General features: G+C 46.4%; 1 protein-coding gene and 1 non-coding gene across 7 annotated transcripts in view; one reads left to right on the top strand and one right to left on the bottom strand.

The window, feature by feature from the left end:
* PC (pyruvate carboxylase) overlaps positions 1–20,017 on the top strand; it is a 112,117-nt gene that overhangs the window by 19,853 nt on the left and 72,247 nt on the right. The window lies entirely within an intron of this gene.
* LOC112441250 (U7 small nuclear RNA) lies at positions 19,162–19,223 on the bottom strand. Its single transcript, XR_003029190.1, has one exon. It is a non-coding gene; the product is annotated as a U7 small nuclear RNA (small nuclear RNA).

Here is a 20,017-nt window from a genome sequence, read left to right as displayed (position 1 = left end):
TAAAACCAACTTTTTCAGAACTCGAGAAATTAACCAAAGGCTTGCAACAATCTAAGACACATTTATTCAGGAAAAATCGCAGAAAAAAGTTATTCTTGTTTTCAACAAAAAGTTATGAGGCATGCAAAGAAACAAGAAAGTATGGTTCATACACAGGAAAGACACAGTCTTTTCCAGCCTAGATGTTGGACTTCATAGACAATGATGTTAAATCAACTATTTTAAATGTGTCTAAAGAACTTAAGGAAAATGTGAGAAGAGTGTCTCACCAAATAGAGGGAGGCCAAGGCAGGTGGATCACGAGGTCGGGAGATCGAGACCATCCTGGCTAACACAGTGAAACCCCGTCTACTAAAAATACAAAAAATTAGCTGAGTGTGGTGGCACGCACCTGTAGTCCCAGCTACTCAGGAGGCTGAGGCAGGAGAATCGCTTGAACCTGGGAGGTGGAGATTGCAGTGAGCTGAGATCGCATCACTGTACTCCAGCCTGGGCGACAGAGCAAGACTCAGTCTCAAAAAAAAAAAAAAAAACCCAGAAATTCTGGAGTTGAACTGTGTAGTTACTGACATGAAAAATTCACTAGAGGCTGAACAGCAGATTTGAGCAGGCAGAAAAAAATCAGCAAGCTTGAAGATGGTACCTTGAGATTTTTCAGGCTAATGAAAAAAGAATGAAGGAAAATTAACAGCCTCAGAGACCCATGGTGCACCGTCACACAAATCAACATATGCATGATAAGAGTCCCAGAAGGAGAGGAGAGAAAGGGTCAGAAAGAATGGCCACAAGCTGATGAAAAACAGTAACCTACCCACTCAGGAAGCTCAGTGAACTCCAATGAGGATGAATATCAGAGATCCACACCCAGATATTTCATAATCAAAGTGTCAAATGACGAATCTTGAAAGCAGCAAGAGATGAGCAACTTATCTTGTTCAAAGGATCTTTGATCAGATTAACAGCTCATTTCTCCTCAGAAATCATGGGAGCCAGGAGATAGTGGGATGAACACTGTTGAAGGCAAAACCTTCAACTGTAATTATTGGACTTTTGAGTCTTAGATGGTCCTGACCTCTTTGTCTTCAGGGACAGTTTTTCAATTTAATCCCTAATAACAATTAGTCAAGCTTCCTTGACCTGTAGGAAGGCCTGTCTTTAGGCCGGGCACAGTGGCTTACACCTGTAATCCCAGCACTTTGGGAGGCCCAGACGGGTGGATCATTTGAGGTCAGAAGTTCGAGACCAGCCTGACCAACATGGTGAAACCCCCATCTCTACCAAAAATACAAAAATTAGCCAGGCGTGGTGGTGCATACCTGTAGTCCCAGCTACTTAGGGGGCTGAGGCACGAGAATCGTTGCTTGAACTTGGGAGGCGGAGGTTGCAGTGAGCCAAGATCGCGCCACTGCATTCCAGCCTGGGAGCCTGGGTGACAGAGCAAGACTCCATCTTAAAAAAAAAAGAAGACCTATCTTTTATAGAGTTCCCTTCCCCAAGTTTTTCTACAAATACCCAGGGATGCTTATGTGTTCCACCAAGTTTGGAACATAGTTAGGGAGTGAAAAACATAGGTTAAATGAATGTCATCTGTCTGGCTTGGTTATTTCCTTGGCCAGCTGTTCTCTTCTGTATGTTGCCTAGTTCTCCCTGCCTCAGGGCTGTTGCTTCACCCTTCATACCATATTGCCTTAAATATGCAAACGACCTGTCAGGCATTTCACAACATTTTACTGAATGCTTGGAGATAGCAGAATGGAATTACAATACAGAAAAAGATGTTTTGCTCACAAAGGGGAATTTACCCTTTACCTCAAGAAAAATAGAGCAATTGCCAATAACAATATTGGTGGCCTCTCCCCTGCCCATTAACCATCAAGACGTCAGCAAATACTGGGGTCTAATCTCAACTAGTGTTACTCCAGGACACCATATGGAACTGACTGCTGATGTTCTGTTCTTGATAATATCCCTTATGTGTGTAGCACTTTATAGTTTTTTTATTTCATTTTTTTCTTTTTTTCTCTCCCCCCCCCCACCTTTTTTTTGTGTGTGTGTGACAGGGTCTTGCTCTGTCACGAGGCTGGAGTACAGTGGCACCATCCAAGCTCACTGTAGCCTCCACCTCCTGGGCTCAAGCAATCCTCCCACCTCAGCCTCCCAAGTAGCTGAGACTACAGGCATGTGCCACCACACCCAGCTGATTTTTTTTTTTTTTTTTTTGAGACAGGGTCTCACTCTGTCACTCATGCTGGAGTGCAGTGGTGCAATCACAGCTCACTGCAGCCTCAACTTCCAAGGCTCAAATGATCCTCCCACCTGAGCCTCCTGAGTAGCTGGGACTACAGGCATGTCCCACCATACCTGGCTAGTTTTTGTATTTTTTGTAAAGACTATGTTGCCCAGGCTGGTCTCAAACTTCTGAGCTCAAGCGATCCTCCTGCCTCGGCCTCCCGAAGTGCTGGGATTACAGGCATGAGCTACAGCACTTGGCTAGTTTTATTTTATCAACCAGTTTTCCCTGGAACTGGTTATGGTTGTGGTTTTGCTGCTTATGGATGACAGACCCGAGGTTCAGAGAGGTTCAGTGTCTCTCTCAGCTTCACTAGGAAGAGTTATAGCCAAGCTCTGACAGCAGCAAACCAGATTCTGGCCTGAGGTTCTCAGAATATGCTGCCGTTCCACAGGATGTTGCAATATGGTGTGGCAGGGTGTTACAGTGCACAGGGCTGAAAAGACCAACCTGAGACCCTCCCCTTTCCTTCTGAAGTTATCACTTCATGGACGTTTGCAGCTTTTATCATAAGAGCCATTTGTTGTCACATGGCTTGTGGCCAACTGGGAGTCTACCTCCATCTAAGGCAGGGCTCTTCTCCCTGCCATGTTGCCCAAGTCTGTTTCAGTAAGACTGTAAGGTTTTCTTCAGCCCTCCTGGCTTTTGACTGCCCCGTTCCAACTGGTTGCAAAATAGCTATTTGTGTTTTTGCTGACCTGAGCCATCTTTCTGTCCATTTTTACTTCTGATATTCTTACGTGGCAATCAGTATCTAGCAGAATGAATGCCCCATTTTCTAATCCTGCATTTTCTCCGTTGACTGAGTGGCTTAAGGAGGACAAGTTATTACTGTGCAGTATTCCAAGAAATGGTTCTTTCCTTCAGCATTTACTGTGCATCTGTGCTATGCACAGCTCCTTACTGGATGCTGTGAGGCCACAGGAGGATCTGACAAGGTGGCCTTGCCCTGAGTTGTTTATCCGTGGTTGGGAGAGAGGGAATGCACGTGCTGGACAAAATACATGCTTGCATAGTGACTGGCTAGCGTGGTAGAGTAGTAATGACCTCATTGATCCTGCTTCTGTGCCAGGTGAGATGCTAAATGCATAAACATACACAGGGGGCTGGGCACGGTGGTTCACACCTGTAATTCCAGCACTTTGGGAGGCCGAGGCGGGTGGATCACCTGAGGTCAAGAGTTCGAGACCAGCCTGACCAACATGGTGAAACCTCATCTCTACTAAAATACAAAAAATTAGCCGGGTGTGGTGGGAGGCTGAGGTAGGAGAATCACTTGAACCCAGGAGGTAGAGGTTGCAGTGAGCCAAGATCGTGCCATTGCACCCCAGCCCGGGCAACAGAGTGAGACTGTATCTCAAAAACAAAAACAAAACACACATAGGGAATTACCGGGGAGTGGCATAGCAGAATTGAGAGCATGGACCCTGGAGTCAGGCGGACAGGATGGAGTTCAGGCTTAGCCCTGATCAGCAAGTTCCTTAGCTTCTTCAAGCCTTGGTTTCCTTATCTATAAAATGGGGGCAGTAAGACCTTCCTTCCTTGTCTTACTACCCCCATTTTATAGATGAAGAAACCAACCAGTGGGGGCTGTTGGGTAGAGATCAAATGCAATAACTTTTGTACAAATGAAATAACACACGTTCATTCTGTACAAATGAAATAACACATAAACAAATGAAATCACACAGTCATGTGCCTGACACTTGGACACACCGTAATGGTGGCTCTGTTAATGGGACCAGTGATGAACAGTTAGAAGTGAACCCCTTGAGGGTAGAATATGTGAATCCGAGGCCCTGCAAGATGAGGGGACTCTCTCAGGTGGGTGGAGGAGCTGGTCCTCGCATGTGTGATATTTGAGTTCGTAGGAGGCAGGTGCCCCCGGACAGTGGCAATGGGAGTGAGGCCAGGTGATGAGACAGAGGGTGATGCCCCAGCCTCGCTGGCGTGGAGGAAGGCAGTGGGAAGCCGGCAAGGGTGGAGGTTGTGCCTGCATTGATCACTGTGGAATCCTCAGGGCCTAGCACTTGGGAAGCAATGTTGGAGTGTGCTGGTGGGGCGTAGTGAGCATTAGGGCTGGAAGTTCATTCTGTGAACCCCAGCTGCGTGTTGGGATTTGAGACAATAAGAAGCCCCTGAGATGCTTGAGCCAGGACTACCCAGAGGTGAATGGGATTTTGGAAAACCTCTGGGCGGAGTGGGTGGCTGCCTGGGAATGGGGAGAGGCAGAGGTTGGGTGGGGACTAGCTCAGCAGGGAATGTAACTCAGACATTCCGGAGTGATGCAAGTGGAGGTTAGGGAAGTGGTTGCAATGGGAAGGAGGTGGCAAATATAAAGTGTCACAGAAGAAAAGTTGTCACGGGGCCAAGTGGAGGGAGGGATTGGAGAGCTCTAAATTGCAGCTCAATCTTCATCTTGAAATGCAGGATGGAAAAAGCCACCCCATTTATTTAGCTAAAGGGAGCTGACTCCAAGACCTGAGGTCGGGGAAAGCTGGAGAGACAAATAGAAAAGAAATAGGGAATTGGGACAGGGCACCATCTTTCGGGATGGTGGGCTTTTAAGCCCAACTCAGCATTTCCTGAGAAAATTGAGATAGCTTGAGACCAGAGCAATAAGCGTTGAGACTTACCCGGAGAAAATGTTACCCAGAGAGGAGAAAGGGCTGGTAGGGCCTGAAGATTCTTGAGCTGATTTTCCCCAGTTCTTGCCTCTTAGTGCCTCCCATTTCTCCTCATCTGACGGTTTCTGGGTGAGACAGTTGCATCTCATCTGTGGTAGGCTGCCTACTGCTTGGTGAGCCTGGGCTGAAGGGCTGAGGCCTCTGGAAGAGCTGTCAGGAGAGAGACACCTTCAGGGTACTTGGAGCTTTCGCCTTGCTTCCAGGGCAGGATAGGTGGAAGCTGAAACTGCCTCCTAGCAAACAGATTTACACTGATCAAAACAAAGTATTTGTAGGTGTTAGATTTAAGAGGTTGAGGTTTTCCGTTGGATTTTTTAGGTGCATGGTGGAAGAGGTATTTTAGACGAAGGATTCTCCTAGCAGACACAAAATATGAATTAAGAACCCTTGTTTCTGTTTTTCTCCCAACTACTTCTTGATATTCATAGTTCCTGGTGCTGGGACTTTGGGTTTTGGTGTGCAGAAAAGACAGGGCATTTGCTGCCAACAGGGGACATAATTGAGACTAAATTCACAAGATAAGGGATGGTATGATTTACCTTCCGAGAAAAGATCTGTGTCTGGTCCTGTATCTGGCTTCTTTCTTTATTGCTTTTGCAGTTCTGAATCAGTTTTCTTTCCCCGATGGCTAGCTTCTCCAGCTGGAGAGAACACACAGTTTAAAGAGGCTTTTCCCCCAGGGCCAGATTAAGGATACTTCTGGGCTAAAGGGCAAATGCAGCCATTCCTAGCAGATTTATGGCCCCGAAAGGACATTTCAGCCACTGCATCTGCGAGATTTTTGTCCCACATCAGCTAGCCCAGCAGCGTAAGCCCAAGGGTTTAGTCATTGACAGAGTCCAACCAAGGGGTCTCTGTGGAACCCTGGGCTTGAATGGGCTGGAGTTCTACCCTCCCATTGAAATCATTTGAGATGGTAGAGTGCCTTCCATGCTGAAAACAGGTCTCATGTAACAGTTACTGATGGGGCCAAGGAAGCCCAGGTATGACCTAGGTAACTCCTCAGAGATGCTACTGTTGAACCTAATAGTCTTCTAGCAGGTTACCAAGTGGTAATCCAAAGAGTTAGTGTTTAACTTAAAAAAAAAAAAAAGGTATTCAGTTTAGCTACGTAATACTTGCACCTTGTACAAACATTGAAATGTATGAGTCTCCTTTTTCCTCTCTCCCCAGTAACCCAGTCCCCTCCCAGGAGGCCACTTCCGGTTAAATTATCTTGTCTGTCCTCTTGGAGGTGGTCTGCCCTTTGAAATAGAAACATATTTCCTTTTTTCTTTTTCTTTTTCTTTTTCTTTTGTTTTTTTGAGACAGAGTCTCGCTCTGTCGCCCAGGCTGGAGTGCAGTGGCGCGATCTTGTCTCACTGCAAGCTCCGCCTCCCGGGTTCACGCCATTCTCCTGCCTCAGCCTCCTGAGTAGCTGGGACTACAGGCAACTGCCACTACGCCCGGCTAATGTTTTTGTATTTTTAGTAGAGATGGGGTTTCACCGTGTTAGCCAGGATGGTCTCTATCTCCTGATCTTGTGATCCACCTGCCTTGGCCTCCCAAAGTGCTGGGATTACAGGCGTGAGCCACTGCGCCCGGCTACAGAAACATATATCTATTGTTTGTTTCTCCTGTGCCCTTTCTGCTCCATGCCCTTTTCATTTATCAGTGTATCTTGGAAATCGTCCGATGTCAGCACAAATAAAAAGTCTGCAGTACTCTGTGTGCCATTGCATGTTTTTTTTTCTTCATTTTGCCATTTGTTTATTGCAAAATCCCACACTTAACAGAAGACATGTTTAAAACATATGAGTATGTTAAAACAAAATAGTAAAATGAACATCTATGTTCCCATCCCTAGGTTAAGGTTAGGACCATATAAGCCCCCATGTTCCCTCCCCGGTTGAAGTCCCTTCCCTCAGCTATTCCTTTTTTTTTTTTTTTCTTCTTGAGATGGAATCTTGCCACTCTGCTGTCCAGGGTGGAGTGCAGTGGTGCCATCTCGGCCCACTGCAACCCCTGCCTCCTGGGTTCAAGTGATTCTCCTGCCTCAGCCTCCTGAGTAGCTGGGACTACAGGTGTGTGCCACCATGCCCGGCTAATTTTTGTATTTTTAGTAGAGACGAAGTTTCACCATGTTGGCCAGGCTGGTCTTGAACCCCTGACCTCAGGTGATCCGCCCACCTCAGCCTCCCAAAGTGCTGGGATGACAGATGTGAGCCACCACACCTGGCACCCCAGCTATTCTGAATTTTGTGATATTTATTCTCTTGTTCTTGTTAGTTTTCCCACCGATAGCCAACCTCTGAATAACTTATTGTTGAATTTTGCCTGGTTTTGAACACCTGGACATGGAATCCTACAGTAGATTTCTGTGGCTTGCTCAGCATTACATTTGTGATTCGTCCATGTGGATGCACATGGCTCTGTTCATGTTCACTGCCGTAGAGCTTTCCATTGAATGAATATCCACAGTGTGTTGATCCTTTCTGTTGCCCTGTTGCCAAGAAGGCCTTGGTCTGCCTTTTGTTTTTTTTCCTCTCTCAGGAATAACCCTGCTGGGAACTTTGTTTTTTTTTTTTTTTTTTTTTTTTTTTTTAAGACGGAGTCTTGCTCTGTCGCCCAGGCTGAAGTGCAGTGGTGTGATCTCGGCTCACTACAACCTCTGACTCCCGAGTTCAAATGATTCTCCTGTCTCAACCTCCCAAGTAGCTGGGATTACAGGGGTGTGCCACCATGCCCAACCAATTTTTGTATCTTTAATAGAGACAGGGTTTCGCCATGTTGGCCAGGCTGGTCTTGAACTCCTGAACTCAGGTGATCCGCCTGCCTCAGGCTCCCAAAGTGCTGGGATTACAGGCATGAGCCACCACATCTAGCAGGAACATTCTTACACATGGCTCCTGGAACACATGAGCAAGAATTTCTGTGGGGTATAAACTAGGAGTGGAGTTGCTGGCATGTCTAACTCTTCTAGGTTATCCGAAACCAAAGATTTGAGGTTTTGAAAACTAATTTGCCCTTCTCCTGCCATCAGTAGGAGCACTGAGTATTTTCTGATCGCCCAGGTAGTACAACTTCGGACTGCAAGTCTGTGTGAGGGCTGTTTTGTGATTGCAGCTTCTTGGGGGGAGTTTTTTGTTTTTCTACCTGCCAAGGATTTAGACAGTTGATTTTTCTTGCAGGTAGCTCTTGGGGACAGGGAAGGGTACATCAAGTTTCTTGGTGGTTCACTGTTACGTTAAGGGAGTATCCTTTGGAAGTCCCAACTTCACTGGGGGTAAGATCTCTTTAGATTTCCCACCGTGGCTGGGCTCTGGGCCGTGCTTCTGTGACCTTTTGAGGCTTTGAAAACTGAAGCTCAGGTTTGCCTACTTCTGCAAATGCCATCTAGATAAAAGCTTCAGTGTTAACTTACCTCCCTGTTTCTCCTCCTTAGGGTTTTAGCCTGAATGTTCCTTATTTTCTTGCCAGCTTGCCTATGCTTTTAAGACAAAATTTAATCTGGCCAGGCGTGGTGGCTCATGCCTGTATTCCTAACACTTTGGGAGGACAAGGTGGAAAGATCACTTGAGCCCAGGAGTTTGAGACCAGCCTGGGCAACATAGTGAGACCTCCATCTCTATTTCAAAAAAATATGTAAAAAATAAAAAGAAGGCCAGGCACCGTGGCTCACACCTGTAATCCCAGCACTTTGGGAGGCCGAGGTGGGTGGATCACTTGAGTTCAGGAGTTCGAGACCACCCTGGTCAACATGGTGAAACCCTGTCTCTACTAAAAATACAAAAATTAGCCGGGCATGGTGGCATACACCTGTGGTCCCAGCTACTTGGGAGGCTGAGGCAAGAGAATTGCTTGAACCTGGGAGAGAGAGGTTGCAGTGAGCTGAGATTGCGCCGCTGCACTCCAGCCTGGGGGACAGAGCGAGACTCTGTCTCAAAAAAACAAAACAAAAATAAAGTAGCACTTTCAAGATGAGCCTTTGCATCCCTAGGGTTATGGCTTCCATTCTCAGGGGTTGCTGGATTTCACATTTGAGAAGTAAGGCTGCCAGCACCACAGCGATGAGACAGAAGTGGTTTCGGCCACTCCCCCAAAATTTTAGTACTATGCCTGGGCCTGGAAATCTGACTCATATTTCAAACTCACATGACACTGATTTGTCCCAGAAGGCTACTTTATGGATTTATAATGGGAGATAGAATCTCTGGGGTCAGCCTCTTCTGGTTTAAAGATCTGTGGTTGACCTGTCGGTACTAGGTAAGTCTTAGATGGTGGCTAAGTCCATTCTAACATTCAATAAATAGTACAGATAGGGTTGCTTACAGAGCAGGAATCATACACAGGCCCTTTTAAAAAATGGTATGACCCTATTTTAGACCCTGACCCTCCTTGTCCCTGGTTGCAGATTCCCACTTTCATGTAGTGTTTCTTTCCCAAATATTTTGCAATTTTAGCCTTTTGATTTCTGAAATTGCCCATAATAAGTAATGCTCATGGCCGGGCACGGTGGCTCATGCCTGTAATCCCAGCACTTTGGGAGTCAGAGGTAGGTGGATCACTTGAGGTTGGGAGTTCAAGACCAGCCTGACCAACATGGAGAAACCCCGTCTATACTAAAAATACAAAATTAGTCAGGCAAGGTTACACATGCTTGTAATCCCAGCAACTCAGGAGGCTGAGACCAGAGAATCGCTTGAACCTGGGAGGCGGAGGTTGCAGTGAGCTGAGATCGCTCCATTGCACTTTAGCCTGGGCAACAAGAGCGAGACTCTGTCTCAAAAATAACAATAACAATAATAATAATAATAATAATAATGCTCACATTATTTTTTTTTTTTTGCACTACTAGGTAGACTGAACACCCCATGGTCATTCTGCTGCTGCCAAGTTCATCTTGGTAGGTGCTAATTTCAGGCTGGCCTGATTCTTGTTGTTTTTTTTTTTTTTTTTTGAGATGGAGTCTCACTCTGTCACCCAGGCTGGAGTGCAGTGGCACAATCTCAGCTCACTGCGATCCTGCCTCCTGGGCTCAAGCAATTCTTCTGCCTCAGCCTCCCAGGTAGCTGGGACTACAGGCACCTGCCATCACGCCTGGCTAATTTTTGTATTTTTAGTAGAGACGGGGTTTCAACATATTGGCCAGGCTGGTCTTGAACTCCTGACCTCGTGATCCACCCGCCTCAGCCTCCCAAAGTGCTGGGATTACAGGCGTGAGCCACCACGCCCGGCTCTGATTCGTGTTTTTTAAATAAATTTTTTTCAAGTCGTTTTATGTTGTCCTATTGTCTGGATACAGAAAAGGGTACCTGTTTTATTCAATCTACATAGAGATTACCATCTTTTTGTAGTACCTTACCATTTCCAAGGTACTTTCATGTGTGTGATCTAATTCAATGCTTGCCTGCTTTCTACGTTTTAAAGGACTGACCTCATGTCACAGCATTCAGCCACTGAGTCTCAGGGAGGTTCATTACTGCCCCTTGGACACATTACTGCCCCATTTCACACATTTCTGCAGAAGAGAAGACAAGTGGACTATCACCTATTGATGTGTTCGTAAATACACAGCTTTTATTTCCCAGATCAGCATTTTTTTTTTTTTTTTTTTGAGACGGAGTCTCGCTCTGTTGCCCAGGCTGGAGTGCAGTGGCACGATCTCGGCTCATTGCAAGCTCCGTCTCCCGGGTTCACGCCATTCTCCTGTCTCAGCCTCCCGAGTAGCTGGGACTACAGGCGCCCACCACTGCACCCGGCTAATTTTTTTGTATTTTTAGGAGAGATGGGGTTTCACCGTGTTAGCCAGGATGGTCTCGATCTCTTGACCTTGTGATCCGCCCGCCTTGGGCTCCCAAAGTGCTGGATTACAGGTGTGAGACACCATACCCGGCCTGCCACAGGTGGGCTTCTGAAGGTGGTAGACCCTGGAGCCAAGCAGTGGCACAGCATAGGCATCTGAAATCCACACGTCCCTTTGTGGCTTCATGTCTGTGGCCGAAACCAACAAGCAGATGTATAGTGTTATGTTTGCTGGTATTGTTCATCTTAGAACTTATTTCCCTCTCTGTCTCTTCATGTAAATTTCTCCTTGACATTATTTTCTTCTTTCTCTTAGTCCCAATTCGACAAACCTTTCTTGTTTCCCATGATCTAGTCTCCAGGCTTCCTTACTACCCTCTCCCCTTGAGTAGGCTTGACACCATCCAGCCCTTTCAAGTGGGGAAAGCAGAACCCAAAGTTGGCATCCCAGATTCTATCTTTTTTTTTTTTTTTTTTGAGATGGACTTTCGCTCTTGTTGCCCAGGCTGGAGTGCTGTGGCACGATCTCAGCTCACTGCAACCACTGCCTCCCGGGTTCAAGCGATTCTCCTACCTCAGCCTCCCTAGTAGCTGAGACTACAGTCACCTGCCACCAGGCCCAGCTAATTTTTTGTATTTTTAGTAGAGATGGGGTTTCACTGTGTTGGCCAAGCTGGTCTTGAACTCCTGACCTCAGGCAATCCACCCACCTCAACCTCCCAAAGTGCTGGGATTACAGGCATGAGCCACTGCGCCCAGCTTGCCTGGCTGATTTTTAACAGTGACTTTTAAATTTCTACTGCCATCCAGCGCATTCCTGGGCTGCTGTGTGTGTTTCCTATCAGAGAATGAAAACCAGAGGAGTACGGGAGTACACTGGTGTGGTTGGGAGTCGAGCTCTAGAGTCATACTGCTGAGTTCAAGTCCTTGACTAATTAAAGCATGACTAGGGGAGGCCAGCCTGGACAGTTAAAAATTACATATTTAAAATGTAATGTATGTGTGAGCGTTCACAGCAGCGTTATTCAAATACAAAAAAAAATTAGCTGGGCATGATGGTGCATGCCTGTAATCCCAGCTACTCAGGAGGCTGAGGGTGGGAGAATCGCTTGAACCTGCGAGGCAGAGGTTGCAGTGAGCTGAGATCATGCCATTGCACTCCAGCCTGGGCGACGAGAGCAAAACTCCGTCTCAAAACACAAAAAAAGAGCCAAAAGGTGGAAACAACCCAGATGTTCATCAACCAATGAATGGCTAAACAAAATGTGGCCTACCCATCCAGTGGAATGTTGTTCAGCCATAAAAAGGAGTGAAGTTCTGACACATGCTACAACATGGATGAACCATGAAAACATTGTGCTAAGCAAAAGAAGCCAGACACAAAAGGTCACATATTATATGACATTTCTAGAAAATATCCAGAATAGGCCATAGAGATGGAAAGCAGATTACTGGTTGCCAGGGGCTGTGGGTGGGTGGGAATGGGGAATGACAGCTAGTGGTACCAGGTTTCTTTTTGGAGTGATGAAAAGGTTCTGGAATTGGATAGTTGGTTACCAACATTATAAATATGCTAAAAACCACTGAACTGTATAGTACTGGTAACCAGAATATGTGCATCATTAGGCCTATGTATTAAACAATTCTAGTTGGTCATGTCCCTAGACCCCGGTTGTGTTGACTTGCCATGATTTGTTTAACCGTTTGCCTACTGTTGAATACTTGGCTTATTTCCAGGATTTTGTGATCATTGATAATGGTAAGCCTTACTTTCAAAGTCTGATAAGCTTTTTAAAAAATTCTGCTTCCTACGTGATGCCAAGCACTTAAGAAGTACTCTATAAATATTTATTGAATTATCTTTGCTTGCTATTCCTGTTTCATTAGTGTAGATAATTACTGTCTGTTCCAGATTATTTCAAAAGAAAATATTCCTTAAACTGTTAGCCTTTCAGTAAGAGCTGTACATTTTATATTTGTAAGTGGTATATTTCAGATAGAAATAGTTTGCTTGCCTTTTCTGATCACAAGGGTAATATCTGCTAATTATAAGAGATTCAGATAATGGCCTTGCCTGGACAGTGGCCTTTATCACAGTCCTCCAAGCAATTCCACATCTGCAAAGAAACATGCTTCTTATCTTTTTGCCATATCATTTCATTATCTTCTCTGCATCTTGAGTTTGACTCATTTTCTTCTAAAAAACTTCTTAGATACCTTCTGCTAGACAGTAGCCTACAATGTATGATGCCATTGCCTTCTTTTTTTTTTTTTTTTTTTAACTCCCCTCCCTGTTGCGGGAAGTCAGGAACCCCGAACGGAGGGACCCGCTGAAGCCATGGCAGAAGAACATAAATTGTGAAGATTTCATGGACATTTATTAGTTCCCCAAATTAATACTTTTATAATTTCTTATGCCTATCTTTACTGCAATCTCTGAACATAAATTGTGAAGATTTCAGGGACACTTATCACTTCCCCAATCAATACCCTTGTGATTTCCTATGCCTGCCTTTAATCTTTCAATCCTATCATCTTTGTAAGCTGAGGAGGATGTATGTCGCCTTAGGACCCTGTGATGATTGTGTTAACTGCACAAATTGTTTGTAGAGCATGTGTGTTTGAACAATATGAAATCTGGGCACCTTGAAAAAAGAACAGGATAACAGCGATGTTCAGGGAACAAGAGAGAGAACCTTAAGCTCTGACTGCCGGTGAGCTAGGCGGAGCAGAGCCATATTTCTCTTCTTTCAAAAGCAAATGGGAGAAATATTGCTGAATTCTTTTTCTCAGCAAGGAACATCCCTGAGAAAGAGATGCGTCCCTGAGGGTAGGCCTCTGAAATGGCCACTTGGGGGGCAGCCGTCTTTTATGGTCTAAGCCATAGGGATGAAATAAGCCCCAGTCTCCCGTAGAGCTCCCAGGCTTATTAGGACGAGGAAATTCCCGCCTAATAAATTTTGATCAGACCAGTTGTCTGCTCTCAAACCATGTCTCCTGATAAGATGTTATCAGTGACAATGCTTGCCCGAAACTTCATTAGCAATTTTAATTTCACCCCGGTCCTGTGGTCCTGTGATCTCGCCCTGCCTCCATTTGCCTTGTGATATTCTATTACCTTGTGAAGCACATGATCTCTGTGACCCACACCCTATTAGTACACTCCCTCCCTTTTTGAAAATCACTAATAAAAACTTGCTGGTTTTATGGCTGGGGGGCATCACAGAACCTGCCAACATGTGATGTCTCACCTGGACACCCAGCTTTAAAATTTCTCTCTTTTGTACTCTGTTCCTTTATTTCTCAGACTGGCCAACACTTAGGGAAAATAGAAAAGAACCTACCTGACTATCAGGGGCTGTTTCCCCTGATACCTCCCCTCCTTCATTGTCCTTTTGTCCAAAGATCATGTCTGTCTTGTTTGCAAATAAGAAGGAATAATAGGCTAGGCTCAGTGGCTCACAAGGCCTGTAATCCTATCACTTTGGAAGGCTAAGACAGGTGGATTGCTTGAGCTGAGGAGTTCAAGACCAGCCTGGGCAACATGGTGAAACCCTGACACATGCTAATTTTTTGTATCTATAAGAAATTAGCCAGGCATTGTGGTGCGCACCTGTAGTCTCAGCTACTCAGGAGGCTGAGGTGGGAAGATCACTTGAACCTGGGAAGCAGAGATTATAGTGAGCTGAGATGGTGCCAAAAGAAGGAAGAATAGTGTGCCATTTGTTTTGCTAAGTCAGCATCCTTAATTTCTAACTTTTTTCCTTTCTTTCTTTCTTTTTTTTTAATTGAGGTGTGCACTATCATGCCTAGCTAATTTTTTTTTTTTTTTTTTTTTTTTTTTTTGGTAGAGATGGGGTCTTGCTATGTTACCCAGGCTGATCTTGATCTCCTGGCCTCAAGCAATCCTGCTATCTTAGCCTCACAAAGCATTGGGATTACAGGTGTGAGCCACCATGCCTGGCTCAACTTTTCCTTTCTTTTCTTTCTTTCTTTCTTTCTTTTTTTTTCTGAGATAGAGTCTTGCTCTGTTGCCCAGGCTAGAGTACAGTGGCGCAATCTCAGCTCACTGCAGCCTCTGCCTCCTGGGTTCAAGCAATTCTTGTGTCTCAGCCTCCCAAGTAGCTGGGATTACAGGTGTGTGCCACCACACCTGGCTAATTTTTGTATTTTAGTAGAGACATGGTTTTGCCATGTTGGCCAGGCTTGTCTTGAACTCTTGGCCTCATGTGATCCACCGGCCCTAGCCTCCCAAAGTGCTGGTATTATAGGTGTGAGCCACTTTTCTTGGCCACTTTTTTTCTTTTTCTCTTTTTTTTTTTTTTTTTGCCTTGAGGTCTTGTGACATTCTGAAGCTGTGTGCTTTTCTGTGACCTTTTAAACCCTTTGTATTGGCCGGGCATGGTGGCTCACATCTGTAATCCTAGCACTTTGGGAGGCCAAGGTGGGCAGATCACTTGAGGCCAGGAGTTTGAGACCAGCCTGGCCAACGTGGTGAAACCCCATCTCTACTAAAAATACAAAAATTAGTTGAGTGTGGTGGTGCACCTGCACATGTGTAATCCCAGCTACTTGGGTGACTGAAGCGGGAGAATCACTTGCATCTGGGAGGCGGAGGTTGCAGTGAGCCGAGATCGCGCCACTACTGCGCTCCAGCCTGGGCGACGGAGCAAAACTCTGTCTCAAAAACAAAAACAACAAAAACAAACCCAAATCCTATGTATTCCATAGCTGTCTTGTAAGGAAGGAATGAACCGATGGGTCTCTTTTCTCTTTCCCTGTGTCATGCGGTGGAGCTGTGCCTAGCCCGACTTCTTTTTTTTTTTTTTTTTTTTGAGACGGAGTCTCGCTCTGTCTCCCAGGCTAGACTCTGTCTCCCAGGCTAGAGTGCAGTGGCGCAATCTTGGCTCACTGCAACCTCCGCCTCCCAGGTTCAAGCGATTCTCCTGCCTCAGCCTCCCTAGCAGCTGGGACTACAGTTGCATGCCACCCCGCCCAGCTAATTTTTTGTATTTTTAGTAGAGACAGCATTTCATCGTGTTAGGATGGTCTCGATCTCCTGACCTCGTGATCCACCTGCCTCAGCCTCCCAAAGTGCTGGGATTACAGGCATGAGCCACCGCGCCCGGTGCCTAGCCCGACTTCTTGCCCCACATTATTGTGTGTTCGCCTTTCCCTGCTGCGCCGTCATTGCTCAGCACACCTCAAGATGGGATGTGGCAGCAATGGTGGGCCATTCTGTCCTTATGAAGCTAGTGTTATTGACTATGCCTTGCTTTTTTTCTTCAGAGTCATTTTTCTAGGAACAAGGACAATCTCATACCTTTGCCTCCCTGTCTGAGACCCCTGTTTTAGCTAACAGCAAGCTTGGACAAGACGGTTTATCAGAGTCAGGGTTAAAGCCTAAGAAATGAAGTGAAACTAATGAGCCATCTCAGTGATGCAGAAGCCTCATCTTCTCCAGCTGTCTGTGGCTCTGGGCTTCCTTGTGTTGCTGTGTTGCTGGCAGCCATGTGGGGATCTGGGCCAGAGACAGAAATGAAAGAGTGGAGGAAGACCAGGTACTTATCCCTGATGCACCTCTGGAAGTGCTGGAGTTGTGGATGCACCTCTGGAAGTGCTAGCTAGGCTCATTGCTTTTTTTTTTTTTTTTTTTTTTTTTTAAAGACAAAGTCTTGCCCTTTAGATCTCGGCTCACTACAAGCAACCTCCACCTTCTGGGTTCAAGCGATTCTCCTGCTTCAGCCTTCCGAGTAGCTGGGATTACAGGCGCACACCACCACGCCCAGCTAATTTTGTATTTTTAGTAGAGATGGGGTTTCACCATGTTGGCCAAGCTGGTCCCGAACTGCTGACCTCAAGTGATTCGCCCGCCCCAGCCTCCCAAAGTGCTGGGATTACAGGTCTCAGCCACTGTGCCCGGCCTAGGCTCATTGCTTTTTCCAGCCAATGCTGATGACTGAAAGACTGTTTTAATCTTAGAATGGTGCAGTTATTTATTGAGTGAAAGTTCAACTGTCTGTAGCTGTCTCCTCATCTTTCTTGTCGTTATTCTGTTTAGATTTCCAGCCCCACACTCTCCTCTCTGACTTAAGTTAAGACTCTCTGAAACCCCTTTACTTCGTCAGTAAATCTATTCTGGGATTGTAGGTGCTGGTTGGGCTTTATGGGGACAAAGGGACCCCTACCCTCATTCACAAGCACAGGGGAATTGTCATGAGGAAGATGGGGTGAGGGAGAGAACTCCTTGCGAGTGATGTCACGGTGGGCAGCTTTCTCTTTGTAGATCCTTGACAGTCAGATCTCAGGGACAGTTCCAAAGTGTGGGGAAAACGAGATTAGAACTCTTGGGTGGTTTTGGATCTGCTGTTTGGTTTTTCCTCATCTAGAACTAAATTTATATAAAAGAATACAACAGTAGAATAATCATGGCAACTAAGTTTGTTCTGCTGTCCTGGGGCCTCTTCATGTATTATCTCTACTTACTGCAACAGCTCTGGAGGTAAAAGGCATTACCTTGAAGAAACTGAGGCTCCAAGGGGTGAACTGCTTGTCCAGGGCCATCCAGCTCGGGAGTGGCAGAGCTCAGATCTAGGCTCCTGTCTCCCACCCCACCGCCCATGCCCCTGCCTTCCCCTGCACCAGAACAAAGCCACCACCCCCAGAGGGCCGCGTGTTTGTGCTTTTATTTCCCTGAATGGCTCCAGGTTTTTGCTTTGTCATTTCTGTGCTTGTGTCCTTTGCAGAGTCTTTGGCTTCCTTTTATTTTTCCTACCCCAGTAGCATCTGACGCAATGCCTGGGGTCTGGGAGGAAGCAGGGTTCTTTGCTTAGACATCTTGGTTTTCATCTGTTTTACAAAATTATCCTTGGCCTCTGTTCTCTTTTTCCTTTTATTTCCTCCCTGAAATACTGGTTCTTTAAGGCTATCGGGAAAAGAAAGATAATCCTGCCCAAGAGTTTGAAGAAATGTAAAGGAGAAGTGTTTTTAGCAAGCAGCTGGGTTTTTAGCGGGGTCGTTTCCACGCTCCGTGTTGCCCTAGTGAAAGTGGTTTGTCTTCCTCATGACTCCAAGGGAACTGGCACATAAATGGATGCAGTCAGGTGGCCGTTGAGCCAAGGGCCAAGTAAGGCATTTCGTCCTCAGCCACGTTGCCCTTGCCTCACGCCTGTATTTCTGTTCTTTTTTTTTTTTTTTGAGACGGAGTCTGGCTCCGCCACCCAGCCTGGAGATCTCGGCTCACTGCAACCTCTGCCTCCTGGGTTTAAGCAATTCTCCTGTCTCAGCCTCCTGAGTGGCTGGGACTACAGGCACCTACCACCATGCCTGGCTAATTTTTGTATTTTTAATAGAGACGGGGTTTCACCTTGTTGGTCAGTCTGGTCTCGAACCTCAGGTGATCCACCTGCCTCGGCCTCCCAAAGTGTTGGGATTACAGGCGTGAGCCACCACGCCCAGCCTCATGCCTGTATTTCCATGTCCTGAACATGTTACTTTTGCATCCAGGCCCAGCTCTGTTCCCTGAGGAGGTTGGAGTTCTGATACCCCACAGAAGGAAGGAGTCAAGGCGGGGAGGCTGCTTGGAGGAGGGTGCGGCGAAGACAAAGAAATGGCTCTACGATTCTTGGGATTGCTGGGAAGCTGTTGCTTATAGGGTTGGCTCTCTGTCCTCTCTGATGCTCCAAACAGGTCCCCAGGGGACAGGCCTTCCCGGGGCTGCCACTTTCTCCAGTGTTAGGTCCATATCCATTTTCCTGTCCCCCTCCGCTTGTCCCAGCTTTATCATCCGAGATATGGGGCTTCTTTCCAAAGCTGAATTTAAGTTTCAGGCTTTCCTAACAGTTTCAGCTGTTAGGCAGGGGCTTATGGCAGGAAAAAGAAGACAGAAATTTCTGTTGCCCATAGGAGGGTGACAGGGGTGCTGGGTAAATACCAGTTACAGGGAAGTTCCCTCCAATGAGTAGCCTGGCACCTTTCTGCAGGGTGTCTTCTGAGCCAGCTGGATTCATCGTGTTGGCCTGTGAAGTCTGAGAACACCATCTCTCTCGTCTTTCCCCTCTTCCCCTCCTCTGTGCCACAGCAAGAGGCGTGGTATACTCTGGGTCCTCCCTCATCACTTACACAGCCTTCTCTCTGTGTTTGATTACCAGAATGAGCCAGCCTTGTTCTGAGTCCGTTCATTCATTTATTCATTCAACAACCATTTTGTGCTAGGCACCATGGTAACCTACATTTCAAGGCTGTAACTGCTATTATCAAGCCATTTGCAGAAGTTTGGGTCACTGATGTGCCTTTGACCTGATGCCCATTTTCTAAACCCAGGCATTCCTCTTGAGTGATACAGCATCTCTGTACCTCTTCTCCAGGACTTATGGCTTAGGTTTTTGTTTTTATTTTTAATGGGGCTTTCTGGCAAAGACCTGAAAGCCTGCTAGACAAATTCTAAAAGTGCTGTAACACTAACGCCTAGGTTTCAGTTCTGACTTCATGCAAAGAGGATGCCTGAACCAAGCTCCTCACTACCAGGCCTCATTCTTTTCTCAGTGACTTAGATCCCTCTCCCCTGCCTTGGTATCTGTTTGCTGTTCCTAGCACAGATCCTCAGCACTGGTGTATTCACTGCCTCTGGCTGGAGCCCATTTGACTGTTGTCACTACCTCGTCCCCCTGCCCTTCCTCACCAGCCAATGACTTCTCATCTCTTCCCAGCTTGTCAAGCTCCTGGAGATCTCAGAGTCACAGGCCCCACCCAGGGCTCTGCAAAAATATTCTTTAAGGGTGTGAGCGAAGGGATAATTGTTTTATTTTTGAGACAGAGTCTCACTCTGTTGCCCAGGCTGGAGTACGGTGGCTCAATCTCAGCTCATGGCAACTTCTGCCTCCCAGGTTCAAGTGATTCTCATGCCTCACCCTCCCGAGTAGCTGGGATTACAGGCATGGGCCACCACGCCTGGCTAATTTTTGTATTTTTAGTAGAGACAGGGTTTCATCCTGTTGGCCAGGCTGGTCTGGAACTCCTGGCCTCAAGTGATGCACCTCCCTTGGCCTCCCGAAGTGCCGGGATTACAAGCCTGAGCCACCGCACCTGGCTTGAAGAGAGAATTTGAAAATAGAAAGTTTTTTCCATTCATTTCACCTTTTGAGGCTAACTAGACAGCTTGAGATAATCCACCTGGGCCCACAGTCCCAGGATTATGTGAGTCTTCAGGGACTCTCCAGAAACCCTCTTGTTGATATGGGTGCTGGAAACTCGACGG

The sequence above is a fragment of the Pan paniscus genome, chromosome 9 (assembly GCF_029289425.2).
Source record: "Pan paniscus chromosome 9, NHGRI_mPanPan1-v2.0_pri, whole genome shotgun sequence".
Classification (NCBI taxonomy): domain Eukaryota; kingdom Metazoa; phylum Chordata; class Mammalia; order Primates; family Hominidae; genus Pan; species Pan paniscus.
Note: the sequence above shows the minus strand (reverse complement) of the source record. Positions and strands in the feature narration are given on the sequence as shown.